Raw genomic sequence first — 12,136 nt, 5'->3', positions numbered from 1 at the left:
TTATTCATTAAATAAGATCAAACTAATTTTTGGGGGGACTTTTTATTTAGTAATTTTTGTGGCAATAACCAAAAAAACAAGCAACATATTAACATTCTCTGACATAAGACCATTTAAGAGAGAGGGAAAAAAAACAGACCATGATTAATATAATGACATGTCGTAGGGGAGATTTATAGCTTTATATTACAATGTTCCAAAGTTCGTGTTCATTCACCCAAGTATCTGGCCACACATCCATCTCTGGTGGAAGATCTCCACCTTCAGTTGCAGGCTTGCTGTCATTCTTTCCATTGTATGAACTCTTTTCAGTCTCTGTTTCCATTGAGTTATGGATGGTGAGTTTGTTTGTTTTCCTTTTCTTAGCTATCAGTAAGAGTATCTGCAGAATATATTTTTCATCTGTGGTATACCTCTCTCTAGGTATAACTCCCAAGAGAAATATGGTGGGGTTCAGTGCAGTATTTACTTGTAGGATTTTCTCTGTTTCTTCTTTGATTCTTATCCAGAAACCTTGAATTATTGGACAGTCCCAAAAGATATGTGAATCGTCTCCTATTCCCCCACATTTTCTCCAACATAGTTCTGCATTGGGTTCCTTACAATATGAGGAGATAACAAGAGGTGTATTAAAAAAAAATCTAATTTTAAATTTCCAGTCAAACTCTCCATAATTGACTACTTATTCCCTTGTGACAAGTTTTACACATCTCTTCCCATACATTATCAGTGATAATAATATTTAGTTCTAGTTTCCATTTCTCTGTAATATGGCCTGTATTTTAAGATCAAACTAATTTTAATATTAGATAAGAATAACCCAAGTAAGTAAAAAAGTGTTTTATAAATGATGATTTCGTTAGAAATCCAGAAATCACTCAAACAGAACCTGTCTGTCAAAGTGAAGCAAGCTAAAAGCTCAGAAAAACAAACATCACACCACGATTTAAAGACGCTCAAGAAAACTTGTGAGAAAAATTACAAACAAAGTTATTGGCATCTATTAGTCTGCAAATGTTTGTAAGGCTTTGGGGCTCCAGTGAACAACGGAGAGGTGAACTTTCCAAGAAGCTACCAGTGACTCATCCAGGTCACATAAGAACCCAGAATAACATCTAAAGAACTGCAAACCACAGAAATCTAATATATAAAAAATGTATAAAACCACATGTGCTCAATGGGTTGTTTTTAATTGTTATTCTTCTGTTTCAATTCCTGTTAAGATAAACCAGCTGGAGGGAACGCGGCAGATAAACGACTGCAGACAGAAGAAGAAACACAAAGCAGCAGTTTCTGTAATTCTCTTTTATTAATTTTTTCTTCACATTTTTATTGACAGAAGTCAAGTAACCAAGGCATCTGTAAACAGTGCATCCACAAATCTACATGTTGCCTCTCATCAGTGCGATCGTTCAGTCATTCAAAAACACTGTTTGGAAATAAATACAATACTGATTGTTTTTTTTTTTCTTTAAAAAAAAGAAGAAGAAGAAGAAGGTAAAACCTACATCTGCCTGAAGGAGCTCGTAAAGATTCAGTCTTTGTCTGTAGTCACAGTCTGGAAATGATGCCACATATGAAGCAACACACGGAGGTAAACGACTCAATGTGGTAAAATCCTGAAGCCGGAGGATGAAATACTGACACCACCTGCACGGCTGGTTATGTGAGGTTTGAGTTTTCAGAGGGAAAAACAAACACAGATGTGTAACGAGCTGTAAACAGAGAGCCAAGAGGAAAGAAGCTCCGACACTGATCTAAATTTATATTTCTGTTCCTAAAGCTCAGAAATGCCCTCACCGTTTCTAGACTGAGGAGAAAAGTTTTGGCCTGCAGCCACAGTGGAAGCAAATCCTCATCAAACTGTTTATATACAAAACACAAACATGGCTTACATGGTGGTACAGGTTCAAAAATATTTCCTTTGTAAATGTAATCTCTGGATTTAAAAGAATCCAAAAAATTTGGAGCAAAATTATTTTCGGGATCAAAAAAAGAAGTTTGTCCCATCACTGTGCGCACTGACAGTGTCCGACAAATGTTATTAATTTACTTTTACTAATACTATTCATTTATTGATTTATTGCAAAACTATTAAAACATTTTAGGAATTAAACTTGTTACTTTTTGAGCTTTCATCACTGTTAAGTAGCACTTCAGTTCCACAGTTTGTTTAGTGTAAAGTAGAATTAAAAACATAAAAGTCATGGTGTTTATTTGCTTCCACTGGGCTGCTAAATCAAAAATTTAACTACTTTAACCACTAACTAATTTTAAAACAAGCTTTAAATATGGCTTAATTGTTACCTTTAAAATCAAAACAAACAAGAAAAAAAAAGGTCTAAATTTTCTGTTATTGGGTTGTGTTTTCTTCAGATTGGTCATTTTTACTTATTTTTGTTGAGACTTCTTGTTGAAAACTTTCCAAATACGGTGACTGCTTGCTTTTCAGTGCATTTAGTAGCAACTTTTCCTTCACAGAACACGATCAGAACACGTCTACCAAAAAACGACTCTGCTTCTTCTTTGTGTAAGAGCTCAGTGAATACTCTCCTTTTGAGTTTAATATTATATTTTTTAAATGTCATAATAAATGGAGCAAAATTTATTCTGACCTTTAACGACTAAATCTGTTACACCAAACTGCCAAAAGAAAAAACAACGTCTGAGGTTCAAACTGGTGCTTCACGTCTTTTAAAGTCGAGCTGTTATCCTTACTTGCCGTTAAATGTCTGCTGTTTTAATGGTGAATATTTAAGTGAGTGAGCTGGGAAGTCCCTACTATTGTCATCTCAGGCAACACCACTCTGGGTGTGAGACCAAAGCCCCACCCCCTCCTGCTCAAACCTACTGTTTGTGAGGGGCAGCCAACCAGAAGAAAGCAGGTTTAAAGTGGTACTTTTTTTCCTATGCTCTTGCATTGACTCTAGATCAAGACCCTACGTTTGTTGTTAGTAATTGATAAAAGATGGTTTAGTGACGGGCAGTGGCGGTCCTAGCCTGTCACTAAACACTCCCTATGCCCCCCCTCCCCCCACCTACACACACACACACACACACACACACACATTATGGATTGTACATTAACATAAAACTTGTTGGAACCATACTGAATTTCACCAGAGAAACACACACATACATGAAGAGAGAGAGAGTATGCATACTATGCAAACGGCTACCAAACAGCCATCATAGTTCGCCATACAATGAGAACAGGACAAATAAAGAATTGACAATGACTAATTAATATTGTGCTGAACACACGCTCTTTTCTGGAATATTCTCACTAATTTTCTTGATATTTATTTATAATCACCTCTGTTAATCCTTGATATTTATAACTGAGTGATCTGTATATATTAGTGCTATTTCTTAAATGTGTAAAATCTGTCACATAAGGTATTGTTTGGAGTTTAGTCTGTTACTGTTACTATTTTTACCATTTCTTCTTGGAGCAACTGTAACCCACATAATTTCCTTAGGGATTAATAAAGTATTCTGATTCTGATTGTTTCAGGATGACCTGCCATTATCCAATGACACATCTGCTTACCTGTATCTTTTGCTCGTTTCTCCTCCTCTTGTTTTCTCTTTTTTCTAAACTGAGGACCTGATGGCTTTTTTTCTTGTCCATCTTGGTTTTAATTTTGCGCTCCAGTATGAACACCCATCCCCCAACCCGAGGATCACCACAACATGATCTAACAGACCTACTCCTTAGTTCACAGATTCACTTTGTCTAAGGTTTATTTCTGGGATTTTGTACAACCCAGGGTTCAAATCATGAATACATAATGGGCTTGGATTTACAACATTATGAATGAAATCTGCTCTGTTTGGAAGCAGCAGGGCCCACCGCCCCTTTCGACGGGTTGTGTGTGAGATTTTAAATCATCAAACTGTAAATTTTAATAACAATAACAGTTGTTATTGATCCCTATACCCCGAGTCCTAAAGTGTATATTTATTTTCTTACTCTTCTTATATATATTGTTTGTTTACTTGCACTGCTGTAACTGGAGCCTCGTCTCTCTATATACTGGACTGTACGTAGCGGAGATAACAATAAAGTTTACTTTGACTTCAGCAGCGAGCAGGCGCACCGAGGGGTTTCGCGCTCACTTTTCGTGTATAGAATTTTGAAAGAACATCGGTGCAAATGATAAGTCTGTATCATAATGTCTGGTGTTTTCATGTTTGTTGGTTTGTTTTAATTTTGTTTTATTTTGCGAGTTGGTTATTAGATGCTGCTCCAGCCAGCCAGAGAATCACCCGCCGCCCCGCCCTCTCCTCCCTGTGCTGCAAGCAGCAGGCCCCAGCAAACCCAATCGGTGCCTACGACATTCCCGATATGCGCTGGAATGATGTCGGGGCAGCATGAGTACGAGTAGTTTGTTTTTTTTGCCTGTTGAGATATTCATTGTGTGTACTCATGTTGTACAGTGTTTTGGTTGTCACCACGGGGAGGCGCTGTTTCATTGTGGGAGCGCGGATGCTGCGTCATCACGCCCCTGGGAAGAAGAAAGGTGTACCACAACGAAAATGGCACCCGTGAGGAAAGTTTTGCCATGTGTAATAAAGTTCCCAAAATATTAAGAACATTTTTGCCTCCGTCGTCATTTTTCCTTCGAGTTGATCGCTGTCGATGCTGCAATACTCAACAGGTTATGGGCCCAGGGCCGACTCGAAGAAGAGTTTTTTCTCATGAAGATCCGGAGCCGCAACGGATAGCGGGCTAACAGCTAAATAGCAACATGGATCAACGAGGAGCAAGCAGGCTGCCTCGACTCACGTTTGACGGAGATGAGACCAGGTATGAACTTTGGGAAACTAAGGTGCTAGGATATTTGCACTTGTTGGGATTAAAAGACACTGTTCTGAAGGAACCGAACAGTGAGGCTGAAGTAGCAGCAGACGGTAAGAAGAACGCTGACGCTTACGCCGAGTTAATCCAATTTTTGGACGATAAAAGCCTCTCACTGATTATGAGAGATGCCCCTGATAATGGGAGAAGAGCATTAGAAATATTGAGGGACTACTACGCTGGAAAGGGGAAGCCCCGAATCATCAACCTGTACACCACGCTGACATCGCTTCAGAAAAAGAGGGAAGAGACTGTCACAGACTATGTCATCAGAGCAGAGGCCGCCATTACAGCACTGCGGGTGAGACTTTAGGTGATGGATTATTGATTGCTATGGTTTTAAAAGGACTACCTGAAAGTTTTAAGCCATTTGCAATACACGTTACCCACGATAAAGACGATATGACATTTGCTGAGTTCAAAACAAAGCTACGGAGTTTCGAAGACACTGAAAAGTCAAGCGCATTGGAGTGTAGAGACAACGTAATGAAAACAGGAGGAAGAACCGGGCGTGAGCACACGAGATCCAGCGCACAATGCAGACACAAGAGCGATGTGGACATTGTGTGTTTCAAGTGTGGACTAAAAGGCCACCGAGCAAAAGTGTGCAGACGGAGGACGTGGTGCAGTCATTGCAAAAGCAGCACACACAGTGATACCACATGTAGACATAAAGACAAACAAGATGGCGCGCGGAAGGTCGCAGATGAGAGCGGCAACGGATCCAAAGCAGAAACGCCGGATTATGCCTTCAGGATTAAGGGCGTAGACATCAAAGTCCAGCAGTCAGCATACAGCATTGAGGAGAAAGGCCTGTTGGTGGACACTGGGGCTACCTCACACATCATTAACAGCATCGCCAAGTTCAAGAGCTTCGACAACGCGTTCAGACCGGAGTCACACAGCGTAGAACTGGCAGACGGTACCCAGTGCAGAGGCGTCGCCCAACAGAGGGGGGACGCAGAGGTGTTCCTGATTGACAATACAGGCCAGCGACGCAAAGCAACGCTGAAAGATGCGCTGTTTATTCCATCATACCCCCAGAACATATTCTCTGTAAAGTCAGCCACTGCATTAGGAGCAACAGTCACCTTTTAAACAAGGGCAGGACATGTTGACCCACAAAGACGGTACTAACTTTAACATTCATGTGTATGGCAAGTTGTACTATTTGCAGACTGAAGTTGAGGGTAATGATAAGTGTAACACCTGTCATGACATACAGGCATGGCATGAGATATTAGGTCATTGCAACTATGAAGATGTAGTAAGATTGCAAGGTGTGGTTAACAGTATGCAGATTAAGGGGAGAACCGATAGACCTGACCAGGAATGTGAAGTGTGTATCCAGGGAAAGTTTGCACAAACCCGAAACAGAGATCCTGATACAAGAGCAAAGGCTCCTTTACAAATGGTACACACAGATTTAGCAGGTCCGATAGCCACTGAATCTATTGATGGGTACAAATATGTGCAGTCATTCACTGATGATTATTCAAACTCAGTGTTTCTATATTTCCTGAAGACGAAAACTGATACAGTGCAGGCAACAGAGAAATTTCTAGCGGATGTTGCACCATATGGCAATGTAAAATGCATTAGATCAGACAATGGGACAGAGTTCACATGCAGAGATTTCCAAACCCTGTTAAGAAAAAATGGCATTAAGCATGAGACATCAGCCCCGTACTCACCCCATCAGAACGGTACAGCCGAGAGGGGGTGGCGTACTCTTTTCGAGATGGGCAAGTGCATGCTAATTGAGAGTCAGCTACCGAAATGCCTATGGAACTATGCCATTCAAACTGCTGCTGTAACACGGAACAGATGCTTTAATAAGCGAACAGGGAGAAAACCCTACCAAATGCTGACAGGTAAAAAGCCAGACTTGTCAAAGATGCAGAAATTTGGGTCTGTGTGCTATGCATACAAACAGGACAAGGGGAAACTTGATTCAAAATGTGTCCAAGGTTTCTTTGTAGGTTATGATAAGAACAGTCCCGCCTACTTAGTTTACCACCCCGAAACTGAGAAAGTTCAGAAACATAGACTTGTTAAGTTTGTGAGCAAAGTAAATGTAGAAAGACAAACACAGACAGATGAGGGAGAACTAAATGATGACTGTAGCAGAGTAAGACAGCCTATGGCTAACAGACCTTCAGAGAAAGGTGACAAGGACAATGAGGAGGTTCCAGAACCTATTGTGACAGACAAAAGTCCACAAAGTGGTATACCTGATGAGCGTGAACGAAAAGGGACAAGTGTGACAAGTGATGGATTTGTCAACAAAAGGTATCCTATTAGGGAGAGAAGAAAACCAGGACATTTAAATGACTTTGTAGCTGCCAACAGTGGCAGCGATGAGATCCACACTACCATAGACTACTGCTACAGGGCAGTGTGTGGTGTCCCAAACACATTTAAGGAAGCCATAGAATCAGCTAACTCAAAGAACTGGATCAAAGCCATGGATGAAGAAATTCACTCGTTACGGGAAAATGACACTTTCACCCTAACCACTTTGCCAAAGAGAAAGAAAACAGTGGGGGGGAAGTGGGTTTATTCCGTTAAGAGTGACATTGAGGGAAACGACAGATACAAGGCAAGGTTCGTAGCCAAGGGTTACAGCCAACAGTTGGGGATAGATTATGGAGAGACATTCTCACCAACAGCCAATTTAACCAGCATAAGAGTTTTGTTACAGAAAGCAGCACAGGAGAACCTGTTACTCCATCAAATGGATGTGAAGACAGCGTATTTACACGCTCCCATTGATTATGAAATCTACATTGATCAGCCAGACGGTTATGAAGAGGGAGAAGGGCTAGTCTGTAGATTACAAAAATCCTTGTATGGGTTAAAGCAATCTGGTCGTAACTGGAATAGGATCTTGCATGAATACCTAACAGCGAACAGTTTCAGGCAAAACCCAGCAGACCACTGTGTTTATACCAAAGAGACAAAAAATGGCATGGTGATTATGATCATCTGGGTGGACGACCTGATAATTGCTGCTGGCAATGAAAAGGTAATGAAGGATGTGAAAGAAATGCTTTCAGTCAAATTTAAGATGAAAGACTTGGGCAGACTTAAGCATTTTCTGGGTATTGATTTCACTCAGTCTGATGGATGTGTAACAATGTCACAAGAAACATATGTCAACAAGATACTGATGAGGTTTAACATGCAGAACTGTAAACCCAGAGAAACTCCCTGTGATCAGAAGTTGTGTTACACAGAAGGTGCTACTAAGATAAGAGATGTGAGGATGTATAGAGAGGCTGTAGGCAGTCTTATATACCTCGCATCAGGTACCCGTCCTGACCTGAGTTTTGTGGTAAGCAAGTTATCGCAACATTTCCATGAGCCTACGGAAGAACAGTGGGGAACTGTGAAACATGTGTTGAGATATCTCAAAGGGTCCAAAGATAAGAAGTTGTGTTTTAGAAGAAACACAGATGAAAATTTGGGTCTAGTGGCCTACAGTGATGCTGACTGGGCAGGTGACACTGCCGACAGACGCAGCACTACTGGTTACTGTGTACATCTATGTAACAACAGTTCTTTAGTTTCATGGAAGACCAAGAAACAGCCCACTGTGGCGCTCTCTACCTGTGAAGCAGAGTATATGGCTCTGGCTTCCACAATGCAAGAGTGTATATATTTAGAACAGCTTTTGAAAGGTATAGATGACTACAGATACACTCAAACAATAGTGTACGAGGACAACCAGGGAACAATTGCCCTGGCTAAAAACCCTGTGAGCCGACAGAGGTGCAAACATGTGGACATTAAATATCATTTTGTAAGGTCCATTGTAAATGAAGGGAAAATGTGTCTGTTATATTGCACCACTGAAGAAATGGTTGCAGATGTTATGACCAAACCTGTTTCTAAGCTAAAACTTGCTAAGTTTGCTGACATTATGTTTGGTGCTTAAAAAGAAGAAGAAAAAAAAAAGAGAGAAAAAGAAAAAAGGAAGTGTGGTAGAGATTGTACAACTGTTTATCGTTTATTGTACAACTTTTCTTGGATTCCAGCAACCTGAGTACAAGAGGGGGTGTTGAGATATTCATTGTGTGTACTCATGTTGTACAGTGTTTTGGTTGTCACCACGGGGAGGCGCTGTTTCATTGTGGGAGCGCGGATGCTGCGTCATCACGCCCCTGGGAAGAAGAAAGGTGTACCACAACGAAAATGGCACCCGTGAGGAAAGTTTTGCCATGTGTAATAAAGTTCCCAAAATATTAAGAACATTTTTGCCTCCGTCGTCATTTTTCCTTCGAGTTGATCGCTGTTGATGCTGCAATACTCAACATTGCCGATGCCCGTGAATCTGCCCCCCACCACGATGCCGCCCCGGGCAACCGCCCGTGTCGCCCGTATCAAAAACCGCTACTATATAGCAGTGGAACAGAAGCTGTTGTGGTCTTCTTGTCCTGAGACATGAATGTTTGTAAACAACTTTATTTTTTTGAATGTGTTCATATTTCGACAGTGCACATCTGTATGCTGAAACTGTAATGAGGAACCTGAGGTGATGGACAACAGAAGTAAATATATATAAATATGAAAACATATTGAAGTAATGTCTTTACCCTGTGCAGCGTGTGGACGCTGTGCACACAATCACCTTATTCACTGTAGTAAACGTGCACCGCTACCTCACGTGACTGACTCTGTCTCCATGGTTACATGTATATTATTAGCTGTGTAAACAGCTTCCAAAGATACCGCCATAGCTCTCTGCAGCCGTAACACCTTCACACTTTGCAAATCATTTCACGTTTTTGATAGTTATGAAGACAGAATGTGTTTTTAAGCTCATGCTAGGTGGTTGCTATGGTGGTTGCCGTGGACTAGGGTGGACCGCGCGTCCGATTCCTGTTATTAGCTGTCCGCCGTAGGAAGGCTGCGTTCCATTTAGAAGTAGCGACAGTCTCGTAACTTGAACTCAAACCCCGTTTTGTTCTTGTGGGTGGGCGGGTATTAACATCTTCGCTGGGACCAAAACTTGGTAGTTTACTATACTCGTGGGGACAAACAGGCCTCACAGGGACCAAGATCCCAGTCCCCACGTGTTTGAAGGCATTTTTGAGACTCAAAATTTGGTTTTAGTGTCAGGGTTACAATTAGGTTATGGATAGGTTTAGGGTAAGGGTCAGGGTTAGGCATTCATTTTTGATGGTTAGGGTAAGCAGCTAGCTTGTGTGTGTGCCTTTCCTGCCTTTACTCCATGTGCACCTAGAAGCAGTTGAGTCTTCCAGCCAAGTGGTTCACAAAACGTTCATTTCTCAAGGCTTCACACAGCGTGTGTGTGTGTGTGTGTGTGTGTGTGTGTGTGTGTGTGTGTGTGAGGGTATAATGAAGGTCGCCTTCATTACTTAACCATATAAACACACATGGGTGATTTTAATATTGATATTTAACTCAAACAAAAGTTTGTTATGTTTTATTGAATGTTTGTTTATAATCCTCAGATTTACCCGTTCTTATATTTTGCTTGTTCTTATGTTATTGTGTGGATGCTTTAAGGCATCCACACTATTGTTTTCCTGTTTCTCTTTATTGTGTGGATGCTTTAAGGCATCCACACTATTGTTTTCCTGTTTCTCTTTATTCTTTATTATTATTCTTCAAGTTGCTCCGTTTTTCGTCCGTTAACTACTTCCACAATTTTTGTGCTATTTTCACCATTCAAATTTTAAACTATTCTGCTATTTCTGCTAATTCCTGCTATGACTTTTGGTATTTTCTGCTATTATACTTTTTAAAATATTAAGCTTTTTTCCTTTAATTTGTCCCATTGAAATGAATGGGAAACTTCCGCAATTCTGCTAAAACTTGCTCATTTTTGAAACTTAACTACTTCCTCATACTTTCACCTAGAAACTCCATTTAAACTTTAAAATGTTCACAAATTATTGGGCTATTCATATATGATTCAGCTTTTTCATATCTGTTACCGTTTTCATCTTATCCCTCTTTAAGTTTTGAGTTTCATCTTTGTGATTTTTCACAAAATACATGCGTTGTTATGGTTGCTATGCACTTGGCTTCCAGTGTGCCACTCTAGGTTTCGCAGTCTTCTCTTCATGTCCGAACAACTGTTTGCTACTTGCTCAATTTTCACTCAACTTCCACAAATTATACATCAAAACGTAGGTATTTTTGCTGGCTTTCAGAAAATGTCACCATCATTGTTGTGAGATTTATAGAATTTTGGCAAATCTCCTCAGACCAACACAAAGTCTCAAAACTCTCCATAGAAAGTCAATGGAGAGCTTGTTCAAAATCACCGCTTGATTTCTGTAATGAGAGGCATATTCGAATCGTCATATCTCCTTAACGAAGCGAAGTAAAAACATGAGGCTTGTCCCCGTATATCTTCAGACACTCCTGACGCTCACAATTCAAGAATTTCTTTCTCACCTATTACCATTCTGAAATGAGTTGGACTTGTTTGAGGGTAGGAAATTCGTCCTTCGCTCAGATTTCTTCAGATTTCAAACTCTGGAAATGAACCACTTTTTTCTCTCGTCATATCTTTTTGATGGTTTTCCACAGAGACCTGAAAATTTCCATGACTGTTCACCAAAGCCTGCTGTCTCTTACGGTGAAAGAATGATATCGATACTTCAAATAGATTTAGAGTTACAAAGCGTTGTTTGAGGGCAGGTCAAGGCAGTTTTTGCTTTCCTCTACTCAGTTATGGTGCATTAGAAGTCAAATATCTTTAATAATTCATATTTTAATGATAAATTGTCAACACTGGAAGATTCCCCCATCTCTTCTGAACAAAACGGTGGAAGAATGACCGTTCTAGCCCCTACAGTTAGGAAATTATGGTCATTTGTTTGAGGGGAGTCATCATTATGAGAAATAGACTGCAAAAATCCTGTGTCTCTCTGTGCTGCGTGCACCTGTTTTGGCGGGAAAAAGTGCACAGGCTCTCTGATTGGTGGATTCAAATTCAGCAGCTCCCAGCCTGCTTGACTGAACTACAAACTTACTTCTCTCACCCTCTGTGTGTGAGTGAGTGAGTGAGTGAGTGTGTGTGTGTGTGTGTGTGTGTGTGTGTGACAGAGAGAGAGAGAGAGAGACTTTTTATGGGTTGATCTCATTGTAACATTCAAATTCAATATATTTAGACTGGTTGACTCAATTGGATCTTGTGTGTGTGTGTGTGTGTGTGTGTGTGTGTGTGACAGAGAGAGAGAGAGAGAGAGAGAGAGAGAGCCTTTTTATGGGATGATGTCATTGTAAGATTCA

Source organism: Perissodus microlepis, chromosome 18 (genome assembly GCF_051167445.1).
Source record: "Perissodus microlepis isolate ML-2025 ecotype Zambia chromosome 18, ASM5116744v1, whole genome shotgun sequence".
Taxonomy (NCBI): domain Eukaryota; kingdom Metazoa; phylum Chordata; class Actinopteri; order Cichliformes; family Cichlidae; genus Perissodus; species Perissodus microlepis.
The sequence above is the reverse complement of the archived record's forward strand: the minus strand, read 5'-3'. Positions refer to the sequence as shown.